General features: G+C 40.8%; 1 protein-coding gene across 4 annotated transcripts in view; it reads left to right on the top strand.

Moving 5' to 3' along the window:
* The first annotated feature begins 1672 nt into the window (after positions 1 to 1672).
* The window catches only part of NCKAP5 (NCK associated protein 5), a 1114793-nt gene continuing 1096918 nt past the window's right edge, over positions 1673 to 19547 (top strand). For 3 of the 4 annotated variants that reach the window (XM_061439562.1, XM_061439566.1, XM_061439574.1), the window contains exon 1: positions 1674 to 2233. The gene's annotated coding sequence lies outside the window, so the exon portion shown is untranslated. Of the gene's footprint in view, positions 2234 to 19547 lie in introns of all 4 variants that reach the window. The other variant, XM_061439579.1, reaches the window with a different exon arrangement.

Consider the following 19547-nt stretch of genomic DNA (forward strand, 5'->3'; position numbering starts at 1 on the left):
TTTGAAAATTGCACAATCATATATTTACTTTTATTATTTTTTAAGTAACAAAAGTGGAACACATTCATCTTTTAAAAAAAGTCAAACGACACAGAAAAATTCCCCAGAGATAACCACTGCTGATAATGTGCATAATTCTTCCTATCATATGCAATGATTTTCTGTATTCAGTCAATAAGCTACCTACTTCTTTCCATGTCAGTATATGCGCTGTTAGCTCAATTTTTTCAACCTCTTCTAAGTTTTTTTTTCCTACTATACATGTACCACAATTTGTGTGACTTATCTTTTCTCATATTAATGAATATTTATGGTGTCTCTACTTTATTGGCTTACAAAGAATGTTGCAAAGAACATTATTGAGCTTATATCCTTAGGCTCTTTTGTGAGCATATGTGCGGGGTCACTTTGGAAAAGAGGAATTGTTGGGTGTCAGTGTTTGTACTTAAAAAACTTTAGGTACTTCTAATTTGCTTTCCATAAATAGAGTTTATTTAAACCTGTAAGTAGCATATAAAATAGGTACTATCTTTAACCGATTCCTACATGAAAGTGAACTATTTGGGGACCTTAATACCCTACCAAATCAATAATAATCAGTGCTCTTTGAAAAAACAGTTTTTGGAAGTGGCAAAGAGCATCCACTCACATGGTAACAGGGGGGTGCAAGTTAATTATTTTCCAAGGGCAGGGAGAGTGCTTATCTAAACATACATCCCATTCCATGGGCTCTGCTAACCTTGTTCCTGCCTTGGCCCTCAAAGTCCTCCTCCCCCCATTTCTGCTTAAGATTCATGATGGCAGGAGGTATGGGTATAAACAAACAACACAGTGGCTGCCCTCAAAGACCTTTCAAAGTGACTTGGGGAGACAGAAACACAGATGGCAAAAAAACAAGCTAAAAATATATCAGTATATAAAAAGCAGCAAATAAATATAAATAGTCAGCATCATTATAAGCAGTTCAGAGGAAGGAAGGAAAACAGTGGGCTAGGGTGTCCCAGCTTCATGGCAGGGATGTGATATAGGGTTTGTGGATTTCTCAGGTTGGGGTTGGGGGAGAAAAACCATAGAAACCACCAGTAAGAATCAGTTCACAGAAGAAGGGAGATTCCTTGAGAGAGCAAATAGCAGGGGAGGCACCCATTTTTATCTTGCAAATTGGAAGTGGGTGGGGCTTATAGTACTTCTTGAGATAATTAGAGATACTTGGCAGAGATGATTTTTTGATTTGATTTTTGGTGTGATGAGAGTGGTGTAGGAAGGTGATTAGGAATCTGAAGAAGCCTTTCTCAGAATAGAATGCTCTGATTTGCACATACATAATTTGGGGTACATTTCAGGGAGCCCTACCCCCAAGTTGAAAAACTTTATAGTATACCTGAAGAGTTTCATCTTTGCTAGGACAAGCCATCTAGGAAAAAAAAGTCAGCCAGGTACACACACACACACACACACACACACGTATCACAAGGAGGTGTGTATATATATATATGCATATATGCATATATACATACGTATATATGTCACAGTAAAAGTTGTTAGGCAATATAAGATATAAGTAATCATTATGTTGTTGTTACACAGTTAGGCAATATAAGACGTAACTAATATTCATTTACTCATGAATCATCAAACTCTGAAGCTGACTGGAAACAGGTGGGTAACAACTTGTCAGGGGCCCACTGGCTCCCTCATGGCTTCAGCTTAGCCAGCGTCAGTCGGAGGAGGTGATTCTCTGCCTTTCTCAGAAGAAAGGATCTGACCTGAGGGAAACCAGGCTCCTGAAAATTTGAATCAATGGAATTATTTACGCTTGCATCACCGGAATCCGCTCCGAGATGCCGATTTTGTTGCAGAAAAGATACTCTTGCTCCCCACCCCCTCCTTTCTTTTTGACAGTCAGTTAATAAAGACTCAACAATAAGCAGCTGCCAGTGATGTCATGTGGGACTTTGTCCACGGAGCTTGTATTTACAAGCTCAGAGCAACCACGGAGCCGCAGCCGGGGGAGCAGCCGACTCTCGGCAAACTTGCTCTGAATTCGCGGTAGCAACTTTTGCTGCTGCTTTGGCTGTTCAGGAAAACTGGCGTGTTCTCTGCGCCCAGCCTTTTCAGGCTTCACAAATAAACAGAGGATCAACTCGGGAGGAAATGTTTAACTGGAGAGAGTTGCAGTTCCTGTGTTTGTCTCCAGGGCTGTGAGATGTGTTGACTGCAGAGCTGACGACAAGTAAGACTGTTCGAATTGTTTTAAAACTCTTGTAACAGTTTTTCGTATTTATATGGCTTGCTTTGCTTTTAAAGTGAGATGATGAGGTGTTTGTATTTCTCTGGGCTCTCTCGCTGCCGCAACAAGAATGCATTTGTTTCAAGTAGTAATTACAGTGCACTGAAGTTGATGGGGTAGGTGCAGAGAACTTGCACGTAGCTGATAACAAGATACTGAGTTCCTGATACTCATTTGCCTCTGCAGGGAGGTTGGAATTTTTTTTTTTTTTAATGAGAAGCAACCAACCATACAGAAAACTATTAGCTTGACCTAGGAATTTTAGTAGAAAACTGTAAAGACTGATTTTTAATTAACTGTTTGTGTTGGAAAGGAAAACACACTCTTGTTTTTATTCTCTGATTCTTTCTGTGGTTTATAGATTTTAATGTGTGTGTGTTCAATGTCTACTTCTCTTCTTGATTACACCCTCCTTCCAAACACGCACAAACTCATTCATTCTGAGGGAATATGAACCTCTAGACAAAAGTTTTGCAATGGAAACCATTTCTATCTGGATTTCTTCCCTTTAGGTATCTGGAGAAATGTTCGCTGTTCTGACTTGCCCTCAGAGATGGGAACCTGAATGAAGGTGCTACTGAAAAAGTCAAACTTTGACACTCAGCTCTGTGGGGATGGGAGACCCACATCCTTGCTTTCACTTTCTTCCAACTCTTTCAAACTCTCTGAACACATTCTTTGGGGAATTGGAAGGGTGGGCTCTGTGTACCGCCAGCCTGGACCAGAGCTCCCTCTCATTACGGCTGCCAGGCGCTGCCTGGAAGCACTGCATCAGAGCCACGTGGATTTGTCTTTCGGCTGCATGCTTCCAGATGCAGGGCTTGCACCTGAGCGCCTGCGGTTCAGCTGCTTGTAATCAGTAGCACATTCTGGCCGATGCCTGCCATCCAGTCCTGACAGCCCTGCCACATGGATTGGCAAGTGGCTGTTAGCCTGTTACCTCCTGCACGTGAGCCCCATGACTTAATCCAGGAGACCTGGCTGGTCCTCAGTTCAGCAGCTCTGTCACCAGCCCACAAGAGCAGTGACAGCCTTTCCCTTTTTCTCTGGTCTCAGAATTGAAAAAGTCAGTGCCCAAAAGCTCCTAAAATATCCTACAGTTTTCAGTGGAATTCTGATATGGGCAGCCTCCTCGTGCATGTTTGTCAGCTCCAATTTTTACCATCAGAGCACACTCTCTTGGACATGTTTTTTTTTTTTTTTAATTTTATTGAAGTGTATTTGATTTATAATGTTAATTTCTGCTATATAGCAAAGTGACTCAGTTATATATATATATATATATACACACACATATACACACACACACACACACACATAATTTTTCTTTTTTTTTTTGACTGTGTTACACAGCATGTGGGATCCTAGTTCAATATCCAGGGCTTGAACCCCAACTCCCTGCTTTGGAAGCACAGAGTTTTAACCAATGAACTACCAGGGAAGTCTGGTTTATCACAGGATATTGAATATAATTCCCTGCACTTAGACAGTAGAACCCTGTTGTTTATCCATCCTGTATCTACTAGTTAGTACTGGATATGTTTTATGTATTAAAACTCAATGCTTTCTGTGAATTTTTACTTAAAAAAGGGGATGTGCTACTAAAATAGTTTCCAAACCATTAGTCAAAGCTTATCATTTGTAGAAGAAAACCTGAGGCATGAGGAGGGGAAGTGATTGGTCCAGAGTCACCTAGCAAGACACTGGCAGAGCTCCAACCAGAAAACCATGCTCATCCTGGCATGCATTTCACATTTCAGTTCTTCCAGGATGTAGAAGAAATAGGACCCATGTGTGGTTACTAGCCTTCTTGCAGGAGCTGGCTGAGTGAAGGTGTATAGATGAAGGTGGTCTGGTAAAGAGAGAACATTCCTGTTTTGTCTTTTGCTCTGGGTATGTTTCTTAACAACTCTGTTCCTCATTAGTTTGGCTAGAGAACCGAAGAGCACTTTGTGATTACTTGACAGTTGCTGACCTAAAGTTAAGTGAGACATTTCAGGTGGTGGAATCGTACATAAGGCAGTTTGCATCAGGTGCAGGTTGAGAGACCAAAGCTGGTTTTCAGCTCGGATATTTTGTGCTTCTGCTTTACTTACATCTCTCAAATTTGTTTTATTGACCACACCCTTATCTGTCTTTCTCCTCTCTCCCAGCCTCATTTTCTCACTGCAGCCTGGACCTCTGATGCTAACACTCAACTTGATTCCACTAATGCCCTGTGTTCCTCTTTTCTCCGGAGCCTTCCTTGCCCCTGACACTTCTGCCTATTGGATGCCTCCATGGATTCTTCAAGTTGAAATGATGATTTTCTTCTTTGGACCCTCATGGTATCCTGTGCTGATTTTTGCTGTGGGATCTGAAGCTCTTTGCCACACAGTTAAATACATCTTTCCATCAAAAGCCAGGGCTATGGTTCAGTACTTCTATATCCACAGCACTGTTACAGAGTGGTGGTTAAATATATAATAGTAAAGAAGTGAAGGACTGAATTGCTAATCTTAAGTATCCCTTTTCCTAAACCAAACAGGCATGCCTCTACACATGGCTGACAAAAATATGTAAGTGTGCTGTGTGGCTTGACATGCATCTTCAACGAATGAAGGCCCCCAATACTGGACTCCCAAGCGTGCACACAGGGCTATTCCTGAAGTGATTGTCTCCAACCTCCCCAGCCTCGTTTCTCTCCACTCCCTCCCATGTACTCTGTGTCTGTCCTGGAGATTCCTGACCCGACAATTCATCTGTGTCTTCTGTCAGGGGTTGAAGAACAGCATGGTAGAGCCATTCAGGATTTGGGTTCTGGAACCAGACTGCCCAGCTCAAGTCCTCCTTTCATCACTGGCCAGCTTTATGATCTTGGTTAATTCACTTGAGTTTTCTCTTTCGCTTTTTGTCTTTAAAATGTGGCCAATGAGAGTGCCTACCTCATACAAGTATTGTTGTTCAGTCGATAAGTTGTGTCCACTCTTTGCAACTCTATGGACTGGAAGCACACCAGGCTTCCCCATCCTTCAGTGTCTCCTGGAGTTTGCTCAAATTCATGTCCACTGAGTCAGTGATGCTATCTAACCATCTCATCCTCTGCCACTACCTTCTCGTTTTGCCTTCTGTCTTTCCCATCACCAGAGTCTTTTCCAGTAAGTGGGCTCTTTACATCAGGTGGCTTAAGTATTGGAGCTTCAGCTTCAGCATCAGTCCTTCCAGTGAATACTCAGAATTGGTTTTCTTTAGGATTGACTGTTGTGATCACTATTGGCCTGACCAGTGCTCATGTTCCACCCTAGACTTAATGAATCAGCATCTCCAAGGTGGGATTCAGATTGAGGCATAGTTAAAAAGTTCCTCAGATGATTCGGTTTGGAATTCCTGTGTTACCTACCCGGAGGTGCTTTCTGTTACCTACACGTGCTGGGCTTGTATGTTCTCTAGCACCTCAATACCTTTATACTCTTGCCTGTGGCACCTCCCCATCCACCTAGTTTATCCTCCAGGTTGTGGCCAGATTTGTAATCTCATACCTAACTAAGCACCTGGCACTGAGTGAGTTCCCAAGAGATGATGAAAAATAAAAGTGTATGAATGCATATTTGATAGGTACTCTAAGAGAAGATTTAAACTTTCTTCCCCATAGTCAGTACCACATTTCTAAACTCTTCACAAGTGCTATCTCATTATGATCATTTTGCTCATTTTCTAGGTAAAGATACTTAGATCCAAAGAGGTGAGGTAATGTGCAAAGGTCACATGGGCAGTAAAAGAGGCAGAGACAGGACCTGAACCCTGACCCCATACTCTTGACCTTTCACAGTAAGACTCTCCAGACATATGGAAGGCAATCTTCCTTGTGAGCTTTACCAATGGTGGAACTTTGATTTTTCTTGTCTTTCCATACACTGATTGTACTGGAGAGCTACACATCAGATGAACACCTCTAGGTGCCAGCTGGCTGAAGGGATGATTCACATTCTCTAGCTTTGCAGAAGGGTCAAAGCCCATGCCCAGTCCTTTGGTATTTTTGTTTTTCCTTTAATCTCAGGCATGAATCCCCTTGCAGGTTGGCCCAAGTTTATGGCTCAACATCAAGATTATTTGCATTCTTGGTGGAGACGTTGGTAGGCTGGGTTCAGCTTGGTCAAGAGTATGATTCAGGGGAGTTAGGTTAAAAAAAAAATTGGAATTGATCTTTGGCCATTCAGCTGGTCTCTGAAAAGTTTACCGGGGAAGTGGTAGTATTTTGTTTAAATAGCCAGAATGGTTGAGGTTGAACACTGGCAAGTCATGGAACCAGTTACACGCAAGATACCTTATAGCCTTATTTTTCTCTAGTTCTCTAATTCTACAAAGTTTAATGCCTTTGGAATTTTAGATTCCCAACTGTGCTTTTTTTTAAAGATGAAATAATAAATCTCTCAGATACATAAGAACATTACCCACAGCAGTTACTATGCCTGAATACATACTTGTCTAATGAAGTGTGTCCTGTCCTTTTGGAAGCCTCCATTACACAAGGTACTTCCCAGTAGTTACATAAATTAATCTGGTATTTTCAGGGCAAGAAATCAGATCTCTCCTTTTAGAAATAAACTTTCTGGATTAGTGATTCCTTTGAGTAGAATTTGGATGCACTATAAGAAACCAATGGACTGAGTTCAAGAAGAAAGTCTCAAACCCATTTTGGAACTTAAGCTTGGATAATAATATGATAGATACATATTATAATGTTGAAAGAAAAACTGTTATTTCTAAAACACGGGAACGAGTATTACTGTCAAGATGTGTGTCTGACAAACTATTCCAAGAAGGGTCCTTGCTTCATTTGACAAACTGAATATGGAAACATAGACCCCTGATCCAGGCCAATCCAAAAGATATATCCTAAGTGGGTTCCATTGCCAGGGCTGACCTGTTCTTAGAAACTTTTTTTAAAAAAAATCAAAGTAATACATGTTCATAATTTAGAAAACCAAATAGTACAAAAATGTCTATATAAATAACTATATTCACATATGTCACTTGGTATATATTAAATGGTAGTCCTAAAATTGAGGTGGACACCACTGAGCAACTGAGCATGCATGTTCTAAAATGTTTACATATATATATATATAAACAGTGCTTGTATATATGACAAGATACGTGTGTGTGTGTTTATATGTATATATATGTGTGTGTGTGTGTGTGTATATATATATATATATATATATATATATATATATAACAGTCCTGAGCGACCTCCAAACCCCATTCCTCAGTCCTGCTTTTCAGAGGGTTTTCTTTTAGCTGTTTTTTCTATAATATTTTTAAATAATGCTTTTTATATCTAGTTATAATATAAAATTGTTTACCTTCTATTATGATAGATTACAATATATATTTGTTACACTTCCAATTCCTCTCCTGTTCTCCAGTGTAATTATATCACAATTTTGGTTAAAGGTATATTCAGTGCTTATTTTTATCATGACTATAAATAGTATTTACTGTTGAGTCAAATAATTATTGAATTTCCTTTCTGTTAAAAACATTCTTTCTAAAGTTATAATTGCCTCATTTAAAACACTAACTTGGTTTTCTAGGAATACATAGTTAAAATTTTCAACAGCCTTTTGATGAATGTGCCAAAGATAACTTAATTTTAAAACATTATTCTATGGATAAGTTCTTAAGTCACCATATACTCTTTTCTTTTCTTTTTGGTTAGTTGTCAAGCAGGAGAAGTTAATTATTATTTGTGTCATATCAGAATCAGTTTAAAAGGCCTGCCTTCAGCATTTTTTTTTTTTTTTGTTCTAATTATAGTCAGTTACTCATATGTGAATAAATAGACTGAAATAATCTGGTTTATTGTAGTTTGTAAATAACATTCATAATTTAGTTTTATGGTTGCATGAATATTAATACATTTCAGTGCAAGAAAGAGCCTTTGTTTCTGAGTACCTTTGATATATAGAATAACTTTATCAGAGGAAAGCAAATGATACTTCATGTAATGTTATTTTATGAATAGCTAAATGAATGGCCCACTTAAAATGACATTTATTTCTTCCCTTTCTCATTTTCTTCTCATTCTTTTCAGCCCAGATTTGCACAATCAGGAATGTGAGATGCTTTATTATTGGGAGTACTAGTTAAAATAGTTTACTTAAAATAATTTGAAAGAGACTGTGTTTTTGGAGATTGCCAGTAGAGGGCCTTATTAAACTGAATAAAACTTCTCATACAGACCAGTTGCAACAGGTACCATGAAAGAAACCATTGTTTTTAGGACACCTGATTAACAGCAGTAAAACTACCAAGGTAATTTTTTAAAATGCCTTGTATTTCTTCCAGTCTGGAGAAATTAGAAGTCTTAACTCTTCCATTGTTAGAGAAAATTGGAGCATTCAGATCATTTATATAGCTCATCTATCAAACCAGGACTTTGGATGCCAAGTCATAAAATATGTACGACCAGTCTTTTGGAGTTGGAGCACTGGTCCCTGAGCCTTTTGGGGAAACTGATATTAGCTGCTGAGTATGGAGGGAAAAAACGATGGTTTTCCTGTCCTAGGAATGTGTCTAGTTTATATGTTTCCTATATCTGAGTGAGCCCACTCTCAACAAAACGGGTTTTCTGTTTCCTGCACCCGGACTAGAATCTTCCCACTCTGTAGCGTATCCTTGATTCAGACACAGGGAAAGAGAATCTAGAGAAATCATGAATGCTGGAGAGCATTATTAAGTTCTCACATTGCCATGTTGCAGTGAAGGAAAGAGCTGTGGGGACTTGAGCTGACTTGTCTAGAGTCATTTGTTGGGTTAGCACAGAGCTCTTCTCTTCCTACTCACCAAAATACCTCTTTCTGAGGAAGGCTGCCTCTCCCTCCCCAGCCTCACTGAGACAGTTCCTGCTCAGCCTAGATGGCCTTTCCTCAGGAAAGTTTTCCCCATCTGTTATAGATCTGGAGAGCTTCAGGTCCTCGCTTTGCATAGCATGTGTCACCAGAGGAATTAAACACATGGTCAGCTACTGGATTCAGAAGGTCTCCCCATACCGTTTCTTGTTCCATGGAGGCAGAACCTGTGTCTATCACATCTAATATTGTAGCCTGAGCATCAAAAGCAGTGGCTGATAAATGGTAGATGCCCAACAGATATTTGGTGCATGGGCAGATACAAGCAAATTTTCAGACTTTAGTGCTTTCTCCTCTCCATTCTTATACTTTTGAAAACATACCTTTTTATAACTCAACTGATGACATTTAACATTCCTGTGGACACAGAGAACAAAGGCAAGACATTTCTTTTTACCCAACTTTCAATGAGTGAGTGAGTGCCTGTTTAATTTCAGTAGTGTAAGTATCAATATTCACTGCATTCATCAATGGGGGCTCTATAGATATGAAAGTAAATGAAGAAGAGGATGGACAGGATTTCTTTTCTTCCTTCATTGTTGAAGACAAGGGAGTGGGAAGAGAAAGATGTCTTGAGCTGAGTAATGTGCCCTTTTACGTTTTCCAACTTGGGCTGGCAACTTTCTGGATACCCTTTCCCTGAGAGGTTGCCTTATACACTAGAAAGATCAGGATTCTTTGGAGTCCATTAATAGAGAAACAAAACAAGTAGTTAAAGCTCAGGCCCATGTGGCTTTAATCCCTAGATACCTAGGGATTGAAACCTAGAGGGTTCCAGCCTCTGACCTGATGTCTGTCGACTTTGAGAGAACTATTTAATTTCCTTGAGCTCAGTTTCCTTGTCCATAAGATGTAGTAACATCAACAATGATTAAGTGCTTGCAGTATGTCTAGCCCTGTTATGCTTTATATTTATATTGTCTCATTTAATCCTCAAAATAGCCCTCTGAGATAGAGATTCCTATTAATTCTATTTCATAGATGAGAAGACCAAGGTCCCAAAAGGTTAATTTGTTCACAATTGCACAGTTAGACTTTGACCCAGATATTTGGATTATATTACCTCCTTATCACTGTAAGGATTAAATGAGATAAAGTATGTCCAGCTCCCGCACAAAACTAGACTCATAGTATGTGGTGACTGTTAACATTGTTATTGGCTCCTTATCACTGAAGACATTATGGGCCCTTATAAGCAGGTGATAGTTGAAGGGAAGGGCTTCCCTGGTAGCTCAGACAGTAAAGCGTCTGCCTGCAATGCTGAAGACCTGGGTTCAATCCCTGGGTTGGGAAGATCCCCTGGAGAAGGTAATGGCAACCCATTCCAGTACTCTTGCCTGGAAAATTCCATGGATGGAGGAGCCTGGTAGGCTACAATCCATGGGATTGCAGAGTCAGACACGACTGAGTGACTTCACTGGTTCACTGGTTTCAGGGAAATGAGAGGCTGATGTGATGCACCACGTGTCTGGTCATAAGGACTTGTCATTTCATCTCAACATCAAATGTCAAGAACTCCATTTACTCGGCATTTGGCACCTACCAGTATCTGCAGCCCCCAGGAGCTACCGAGGAGCCTGTCCACCTCTATGCCTGCTGGGCCATGAATACATGTGTTATGTTCTCATTATTTGGCCAGATTTTTCATTGCTCCATACCTTTGTGTGTCTGTTTATGTGATGCCCTTGGCTTTATCATTTCTGCATTTTGGTTGGCAGAACTCAAACCCTGTGGACTTTTGTATGGGTAGAACTGCTTATTTGAAGTACAGTAGAGTCAGGTTTCGGAGAAGGCAATGGCACCCCACTCCAGTACTCTTGCCTGGAAAATCCCATGGACGGAGGAGCCTGGTAGGCTGCAGTCCATGGGGTCGCTTAGGGTCGGACACGATTGAGCGACTTCAATTTCACTTTTCACTTTCATGTATTGGAGAAGGAAATGGCAGCCCACTCCAGTGTTCTTGCCTGGAGAATCCCAGGGACAGGGGAGCCTGGTGGGCTGCCGTCTATGGGGTCGCAAAGAGTTGGACATGACTGAAGTGACTTAGCTTAGCAGTAGCAGAGTCAGGTTTGGAGAAGGAAATGGCAACCCACTCCAGTGTTCTTGCCTGGAGAATCCCAGAGATGGGGGAGCCTGGTGGGCTGTCATCTATGGGGTTGCACAGAGTCGGACACAACTGAAGCGACTTAGCAGCAGCAACAGCAGCAGAGTCAGGTTATGAGGTTGGATGGATATAAAGTGTGCTCAGCTCCTTTTGGTCGGATCTTAATTTGTTGTGCTTTTCCTACGTCCTTGGACCATCTTTCCTAGCTGTTCCTGCCCCCTCTCTCCCTCTTTCCCCCTCTCTCTCTTTACCCCACCTTATTACTCTATTCTTGTCTCTCTTAATCATCTCTCTTCCCATCTCTCCCTCTTTTTTCATTCTTTTTGTTTTTCTCCTTCCTTATCTTAATTTACCTCCTCTTTCTCACCTACTCCCCAGAAAGCCGAGTAGAGAAGCAATAGTGGCCATTGTTTCTCACTGGTAATGGACCGGGCAATGGAGAAGGGAATCATTTCAGTTTTCTACCTCTCCATAAACTTCAGATGTCCCAGGGCCTCATTATAATGCTGATCCTATTAAACAGAGAACACATCCAAGTTCCAAGCCAAAGCAAGGGAGAAACCAAAAGAGCAAGCAGCATGGTGAAATCTAGATGGAGACTTGAACAACCCTGCTGGTAAGATTGTCCCACAGCCAGCTGTAGGACATGGGATCAAGTGGCCCCATCTGCAAAGTGAAAGGTGGGGATCATCAGATAGTCATAAGGCCATTTCTGATGCCGTGAACCTATTATTCCTTAACATACAGTGACTTGCATCTGACTCCTAGTCCAGATAATCCAGCGCAGCACTTGGGAGCAAGCCCCTCCCCTCCCCGCCCCCAGGACAGCAGGGGCAGGTCTGGGCTGCAAGCACAAAGACCCTCGCAGCCTCTGAGATCTCGAGAAGCCTGGTTTTTCCAAAGTGCTGAAGTGATTTTGTCACTGCATAGTGCTGTGGGCCTTCACAACAGATGTTGAAGGATCACTCTTGAAAGGGTGTTTCTCCAGAGCATTTAATTATAACCTCCAAAGAAGATTAACAGATGTTATAATTGTCTTTAGTCTTTGATTAAATAGTTTCTGCATGAGTAGCCTTCTTAGATTTTCCTTCTCTGTTTTGTATGTTCTTTAAAAAGAACTGACATGTGTCTGCAATTTTCTAGAGATAGCTCCTCAACGGGCTTGGTAGGAATCTTTCCAGATTTATAAGTTCGTTCTTTCTCTTTTCCTTATCTAGCTGTCTATCTCTCGTTGTTTCTCTCTCTCTCTGCCATCTTTCTCTGTCATCTCTCTCATCTCTGTCTCCTCTTTCTCTCTGTCTCCTCTCTGTCTCTGCTGTCTCTCTCTGTGTGTATCATCTATATATCTATCAAACAATCAGTTAAACCTGGGCCAAGGCAAGCTGTTCTTCTATAGATGGAACCATTGGTTATAAAGGCAGCTGGGTGACAGGAATATGAATGTGGCTAGGAAACTGGCCACTCTTTTTACCATTTGTCCAGGAAAGTGACTGATGCCCATAAATATTCTTTTTGGAAAAAACTGCAAGTGGGAACAAAAAGTTGTGCAAACCTCATGCAGCAACCAACCATGCCAGGTGCCAAGTGTGCAAATGAGTGTGTGAGCAGAGAGAAATCCAATGTTCACTATGTAAATGTCTGCAGATTTCCTTGGCAGTATTTTCTCTGGGAAGATAAGTTACCAGCCAGAATCCTTATTGACATCAAAAGCATTGTTGCCATTCCATTATTGAGAACCCAGGAGTCTTCCTTTCCATCAGATATGTGGTTTGTGTTCTAGGGCTCATTTATCTCACCTTCTACTTAGCCCAGCAAGAAGGAGGATGCCACTAACTTTACATGAATAGGAATGCTTCTTTATCATCATTCCATGTTTTTTCCTTGAGAAGAAAAAACTATAAGGAAGGGGTTCAGACATAAGGTCAATTTACGGTTGATGATAAGAGAAATAAGTAAGTACTGAATCCGTGTTTTATAGGGGTCTGCCTAGTGATTGTTCCCACCTCACCATGTGGGAACATCTGAAAAGGGCTCATAAATCAGGGCAAAGATCAATCCTTAGATGAGCTTGAAGGAAGAGAGCAATCATTGACTTCACTGGATAAGTTAGTATTAAACATTTCATTGGGGGAAAAAGGGAAGAAAATACTTAGGTTGTAAATTTGATCTATTTTATCCATACTTGCTAAGGAAGAGGAGGGAAAAAGAGTATTTTCTGAGCATGCAAGGGATTTTTGAATATATGTGCTACTAGAAAATCAAAAGGGAAAAATGTCTGTCTATATGGGGTTAACTTATATGCAGAGTACATCATGAGAAACGCTGGGCTGGAAGAAGCACAAGTTAGAATCAACATTGCTGGGAGAAATATCAATAACCTCAGATATGTAGATAATACCACCCTTATGGCAGAAAGTGGGGACGAACTAAAGAGCCTCTTGATGAAAGTGAAAGAGGAGAGTGAAAAGTTGGCTTAAAGCTCAACATTCAGGAAACGAAGATCATGGCATCTGGTCCCATCACTTCATGAGAAATAGATGGGGAAACAGTGGCTGACTGTATTTTCTGGGGCTGCAAAATCACTGCAGATGGTGATTGCAGCCATGAAATTAAAAGACGCTTACTCCTTGGAAGGGAAGTTATAACCAACCTAGACAGCATATTAAAAAGCAGAGACATTACTTTGTCAACAAAGGTCCGTCTAGTCAAGGCTAGAAAAACTACTGGTTTTTCCAGTAGTCATGTATGGATGTGAGAGTTGGACTATAAAGAAAGCCAAGTGCAGAAGAATTGATGCTTTTGAACTGTGGTGTTGGAGAAGACTCTTGAGAGTCCCTTGGACTGCAAGGAGATCCAACCAGTCCATTCTGAAGGAGATCAGTCCTGGGTGTTCTTTGGAAGGACTTATGTTGAAGCTGAAACTCCAATACTTTGGCCACCTGATGTGAAGAGCTGACTCATTTGAAAAGACCCTGATGCTGGGAAAGATTGAGGGCAGGAGGAGAAGGGGGCGACAGAGGATGAGATGGCTGGATGCCATCACTGACTCGATAGACGTGAGTCTGGGTGAACTCTGGGAGTTGGTGATGGACAGGGAGGCCTGGCATGCTATGATTTATGGGGTTGCAGGGAGTCGGACATGACTGAGTGACTGCGCTGAACTGAACTGATGAAGTTTACAACATATTGGAGGAAAGGAGTTAATCTCATAGGGACATTCACAGAATGTTTAAAATCAACAAATATGATTAAATTCCAAATGAATGATCAGAGCTTTGCCAAATTAAAAGGTTTTATAAGTTGGTGACCAGGATCTTGAACATTCTATAACGCATATGTAAAAGAAATGGCTAAAGAAATTTGATTTACTCAGGTGATTTGGAAGAAGAGGATTTTAAAAGTATACTGCTTGACATACTTTTATGAAGTGAATACACCTCAGAGTTGTTCAAAATTGAGAAAAGAGTACATCAAGACTGTATATTGTCACCTTGCTTATTTAACTTCTATGCAGAATATATCATGTGAAATGCTGGGTGGATGACTCATAGCTGGAATAAAGATTGCTGGGAGAAATATCAACAACTTCAGATATGTAGATGATACCACTCTAATGGCTGAAAGTGAAGAGGAACTAAAGAGCTTCTTAATGAGGGTTAAAGAAGACAATGAAAAAAGTGGGCTTAAAACTCAACATTCAAAAAACCAAGATTGTGACATCCAGTCTCATCACTTCATGGCAAATAGGTGGGGAAACAGTGACAGACTTTACTTTCCTGGGTTCCAAAATCAAGATGGTGACTTCAGCCATGAAATTGAAAGACGCTTGCTCCTTGGAAGTAAAGCTATGACCAACCTAGACAGCATATTAAAAAGCAGAGACATCACTTAGCTGACAAAGTCCCTAAATTCAAAGCTATGGTCTTTCCAGTAGTCATGTACAGATGTGAGAGTTGGACCATAAAAGACTGAGTGCCAAAGAATTGATGCCTTTGAATTGTGATGCTGGAAAACACTCTTGAGAGTCTCTAGGACTGCAAGGAGATCAAGCCAGTCAATCCTAAAGGAAATCAGCTCTAAATATTTGTTGGAAGGACTGATGCTGAAGCTCCAATACTTTGGCCACCTGATGGGAAGAGCTGATTCATTGGAAAAGAGCCTGATGCTGGGAAAGATTGAGGGCATGAGGAAAAGGGGGCGAAAAGGATGAAATGATTGGATGGCCTCACTGACTCAATGGACAAGAGTTTGAGCAAACTCTGGGAGATAGTGAAGTACAGGGAAGCCTGGTGTGCTTCAGCTTATGGGGTCGTAAGGAGTTGGACATGACTTAGTGACTGAACACCACCACTACCACAACCTGGATTACCAGTTCTTAGACCAAAAATATCACCCACACTTCACTAACACCCTTCTCAAGTTCCCTTCTAGTCACATCCCTCAGGTAATCAGTGTGAGGGCTTCCAGTAACATAGATTAATTTTGTCTGTTTTTACACTTTATATAAATAGAATCCCACAGTATGTATAATTTTCTTTCGTTCAAATTGTATTTTTGTGATTCAGCCACATTGCTGTGGTTAGTCATAGAGTTTTCATGCTCATTGTTTTATAGTATTCCACTGTGTGACTATATCACGATATATTGTTTCTACCGTTGATGGGAATTTGAATAGTTTCTAGTTTGAAACCATGACAAATAGTGCCGCTATGAATATTCTAGTACGTATACCTCAGTGAACAAACACACACATTTTAGTATCTGTTAAGTGTGTTTGTGTGTGTAATTATTGCATCACAGGGAATCTAGGAGACACTGCTCAATAGTTTTCCAAGGCTGTTGTACCAATTTATATTCCCACCAATAATATGTGGAGATTATGTGATGTTTGAATTTACTCAAGAGAATACTACTTAACTTCCACTACTGCTTAAGGGTAGAAGTTAAAGACAAGCAAGTGTGGCCTAAATGTTAGGCAGAAATTTTGGTCATTTGGAAATTCACAAACAGAAACTGGGACAGTAAAAAATAGTTTCTTGTCTCTAGAGGTGCTAGACTGTGATGGGATGGATGGTTTTTATTGGAAAGGAAGGTGAGCTGGAGGATTCCAAGTCCGCTTCCATCTATGGACTTTTTAGATCACAATTAGTAAACTATGGAAACTGAAAGATGCAAGAGGTTAAAAGTGGTCATTGGCATGGACCAGATAGTCAGATGGTAGGAGACCAGATGTGAGTCACCAGGAATGACTACAAAGACAGTGCTGACTGTGAATGAAGGCAGAAGCCACTCAATAAAGGGAGACAGGTACTTGGAACTGAATAGGATGTAGTGGAGTTGAATGGGGTCATAAAAAGAAATAATATACTAGTAGATGGAAGAAAAAGGAGTGGTTTAGTTGCAGCCACAGGTTTATTTTAGAGTGTGTATGGAACACAGGTTGACTCAGTTCAGTGCTGGATGCTCAGAACCAATCGGAAGCATCCTAAAGGAAAGTGGAGAATTTGATCAGCTCTATCAGAGGTCAAAGGATGCCTGAAAAATGCCCTGGAGGAGAGTTATTCCATAGGGTCCTGGCCAGATAACACTCCCCAGGGCATAAGAACATGGCAACATTTCCGCAAAACTGATTGGAGACTATGCTTCTATACCTGTCTCCTTTACACTTCAACCTCTAGGAAGCTTAGAATCAAACTTAAATGTTTAATTGCAAGTAGTCTGTTGGCTTATATCCTACATATTTGCAATTTTCCATCCTCTTATCTTTGAAGCTTGTGGTAGACAGAATTCTGTGATAGGCCATAAGAAGCCATTCCCTTGAATAATCCTCCCCTCCGCTTTGTGTGGGCAGAGCCTAATCACTCTCATGATTAGGTTACATGATATGGCAAAGGTGGATTTTTGCAAATGTAATTAAAGTCCCTAATCAGTTTACTTTGAGTTAATAAAAAGAGATTTTCTTTGGTGAGCCTGACCTAATCAGACAAGTCCCTTAGAGCAAGTCTGGAGATTAGAAATTTGAAGCTTATGTTTTCCTGCTGAGCTTAGAAAAGCAAGTTATCATGAGTTCTACAGATATAAAAAAATGAATTCTGCCAACGGCCACATGAGCTCACAAGACGACTCTAAGGCTCAGATGAGACCTGAACAAGGTCCCAGATAGGTTGTTGTCAGATTCCTGAGTCATGGAAGCTGTGAGATAATAAATGTTTTTAAGCTGCTCAATTTGTTACACAGCAATGCTAAGTCGCTTCAGTCGTGTCCGACTCTGTGTGACCCCATAGACGGCAGCCCCCCAGGCTCCGCTGTCCCTGGGATTCTCCAGGCAAGAACACTGGAGTGGGTTGCCATTTCCTTCTCCAATGCATGAAAGTGAAAAGTAAAAGTGAAGGCACTCAGTCGTGGCCGACTCTGACCCCATGGACTGCAGCCTACCAGGCTCCTCCATCCATGGGATTTTCCAGGCAAGAGTACTGGAGTGGGGTGCCATTGCCTTCTCTGTACACAGCAATAGATAAGTAATGTTAATATATACATTTTCACTCATCTCTATCTCAGTTTTATCCTTTATTTGTTGTGTAGATGGCCTCTTTATTTTCTTTGTAATTTGAGTAAAACTGAATGAATTAAGGAATCAATAGGGTCCTAGGACCCCTGACACCTACTCCAGAGTGACCGGGGTGATGCTGTCCCCTCCCTCACATGAGGCCCCCTCCCACCTCTGTGACTTTCATTTATCTCTACTTCTTCAAACTTCATCCTAACTTAGAGGCTCAGCTTGAGTTCTCCGTCCTCCATAATTCTTACAATCTGAGTTTTTGGAGGTTTGTTTTCTGTTTTTCTTTCTAAAATCCCTACAGCAGGGGTTTCTAGTCTGAGGGCTGATGGCATCATAATTACTTCAGGGAGGTTTTAAAAATGCAGCATTCTCTCCCTCTCTGCCTTTTCTAGAAATTCTGGTTCATTACTGAACTTCTGAAAACCTTCCCAGGTTATATCACTGGGCATCGAGGTTTGGTAACAGTTGCCCTGTCATTCTTAACACAATGTTGGCTCTGTGTATAGTGTCCTGTGTGACTTACTGCCTGGTCTTGAGGCTTTCAAAACTTTAATCCAAATATGTAAATTACCTGTAGCCTGGACAGCATATTGTGCATTTCTTTAATATTAACCTTGGTTTTATTATGTTTATACTAGTAGCTTCCCTTTGGCTTTCCTTCCTCAATTATTTGATAATTTTCTTTTTGTGTATATTTTTGTATTAATAAGTAATCACAAATCTTTGTTGGGTGGGGTGAGATTGGGAATGAATAAATAGAAAACCAGTGTCCTCATCCCTAATATTTTAATATATGTGAATCTTGTTTCCTTGGCAACAGTAAAATTTTCTAAACCACAAACTCTGACTTATCCTCTTTCATGCCCTCATTATACCTTGCACATTTTGAGCATATAGGAATGGTGTTCAGAAAACTAAAGACTGATGCTTGGACTGATAAGCTTCTTGCTTTATACAAAGAGTATTCCTTCCTCTCCTTTCCGCTCCCACCCTGTCTCCTTCCTCACCTGCTTCTCCTATCTTTTGAAGCATTGAACAAAGAATTACTCTTTTCCCTGGACTCAATCATTCGAGGCTGGCACAATGCAGAGATAAGGCTTTAGAATTCATAGGAGGACTCTTTGTCTCTTTCAGGGGGTTTCATCTGCCTGAAATGGCTTTACCTGAGGTATATATTTTTTTAACCTCCTGGTTCTGTGAACAGGCACAGTTTAGACCCAAGACTGGAGGTGTGAGCAGGAAAGAGCAGGAGGAATAATCACTGGATGCTGCCCTTTCCCGTTATAAAGCCTCATTAAATGGGCTGCATTCGAGACAGCAACTACGCCCTTTTATGCCAAAGCACACCTCTGTGGTACCACTGGAAATGGTCTTGTGCAAGCTATATTATATTTGGTGAGTGGAACATTATTGCGTGGGGAGGCTGGTTTATCATATAGAGCTGAGGAATGTTCCAGGAAGTTCTACAGAGACAGTCATTGTGGAAAAACTGATAAATTGTACTCCTCTAAATACTCCTTTGAAGCCTTTTCAACTGTTCTGAAAATGTATACTCTCTTGGGCAGTGAGGAGTCTCCTGTATCTCTCTACTTGTCCTTTCTGTAAATCTCTTTTTACTTCGATTCTCCTCAATGGGCGACTGTTTTTGTTTTTGTTTTTGCCATTGACTTTTTCTTGAATGTATTTGTATCCGAAGATCTG

Source organism: Bos javanicus, chromosome 2, assembly GCF_032452875.1.
Source record: "Bos javanicus breed banteng chromosome 2, ARS-OSU_banteng_1.0, whole genome shotgun sequence".
Taxonomy (NCBI): domain Eukaryota; kingdom Metazoa; phylum Chordata; class Mammalia; order Artiodactyla; family Bovidae; genus Bos; species Bos javanicus.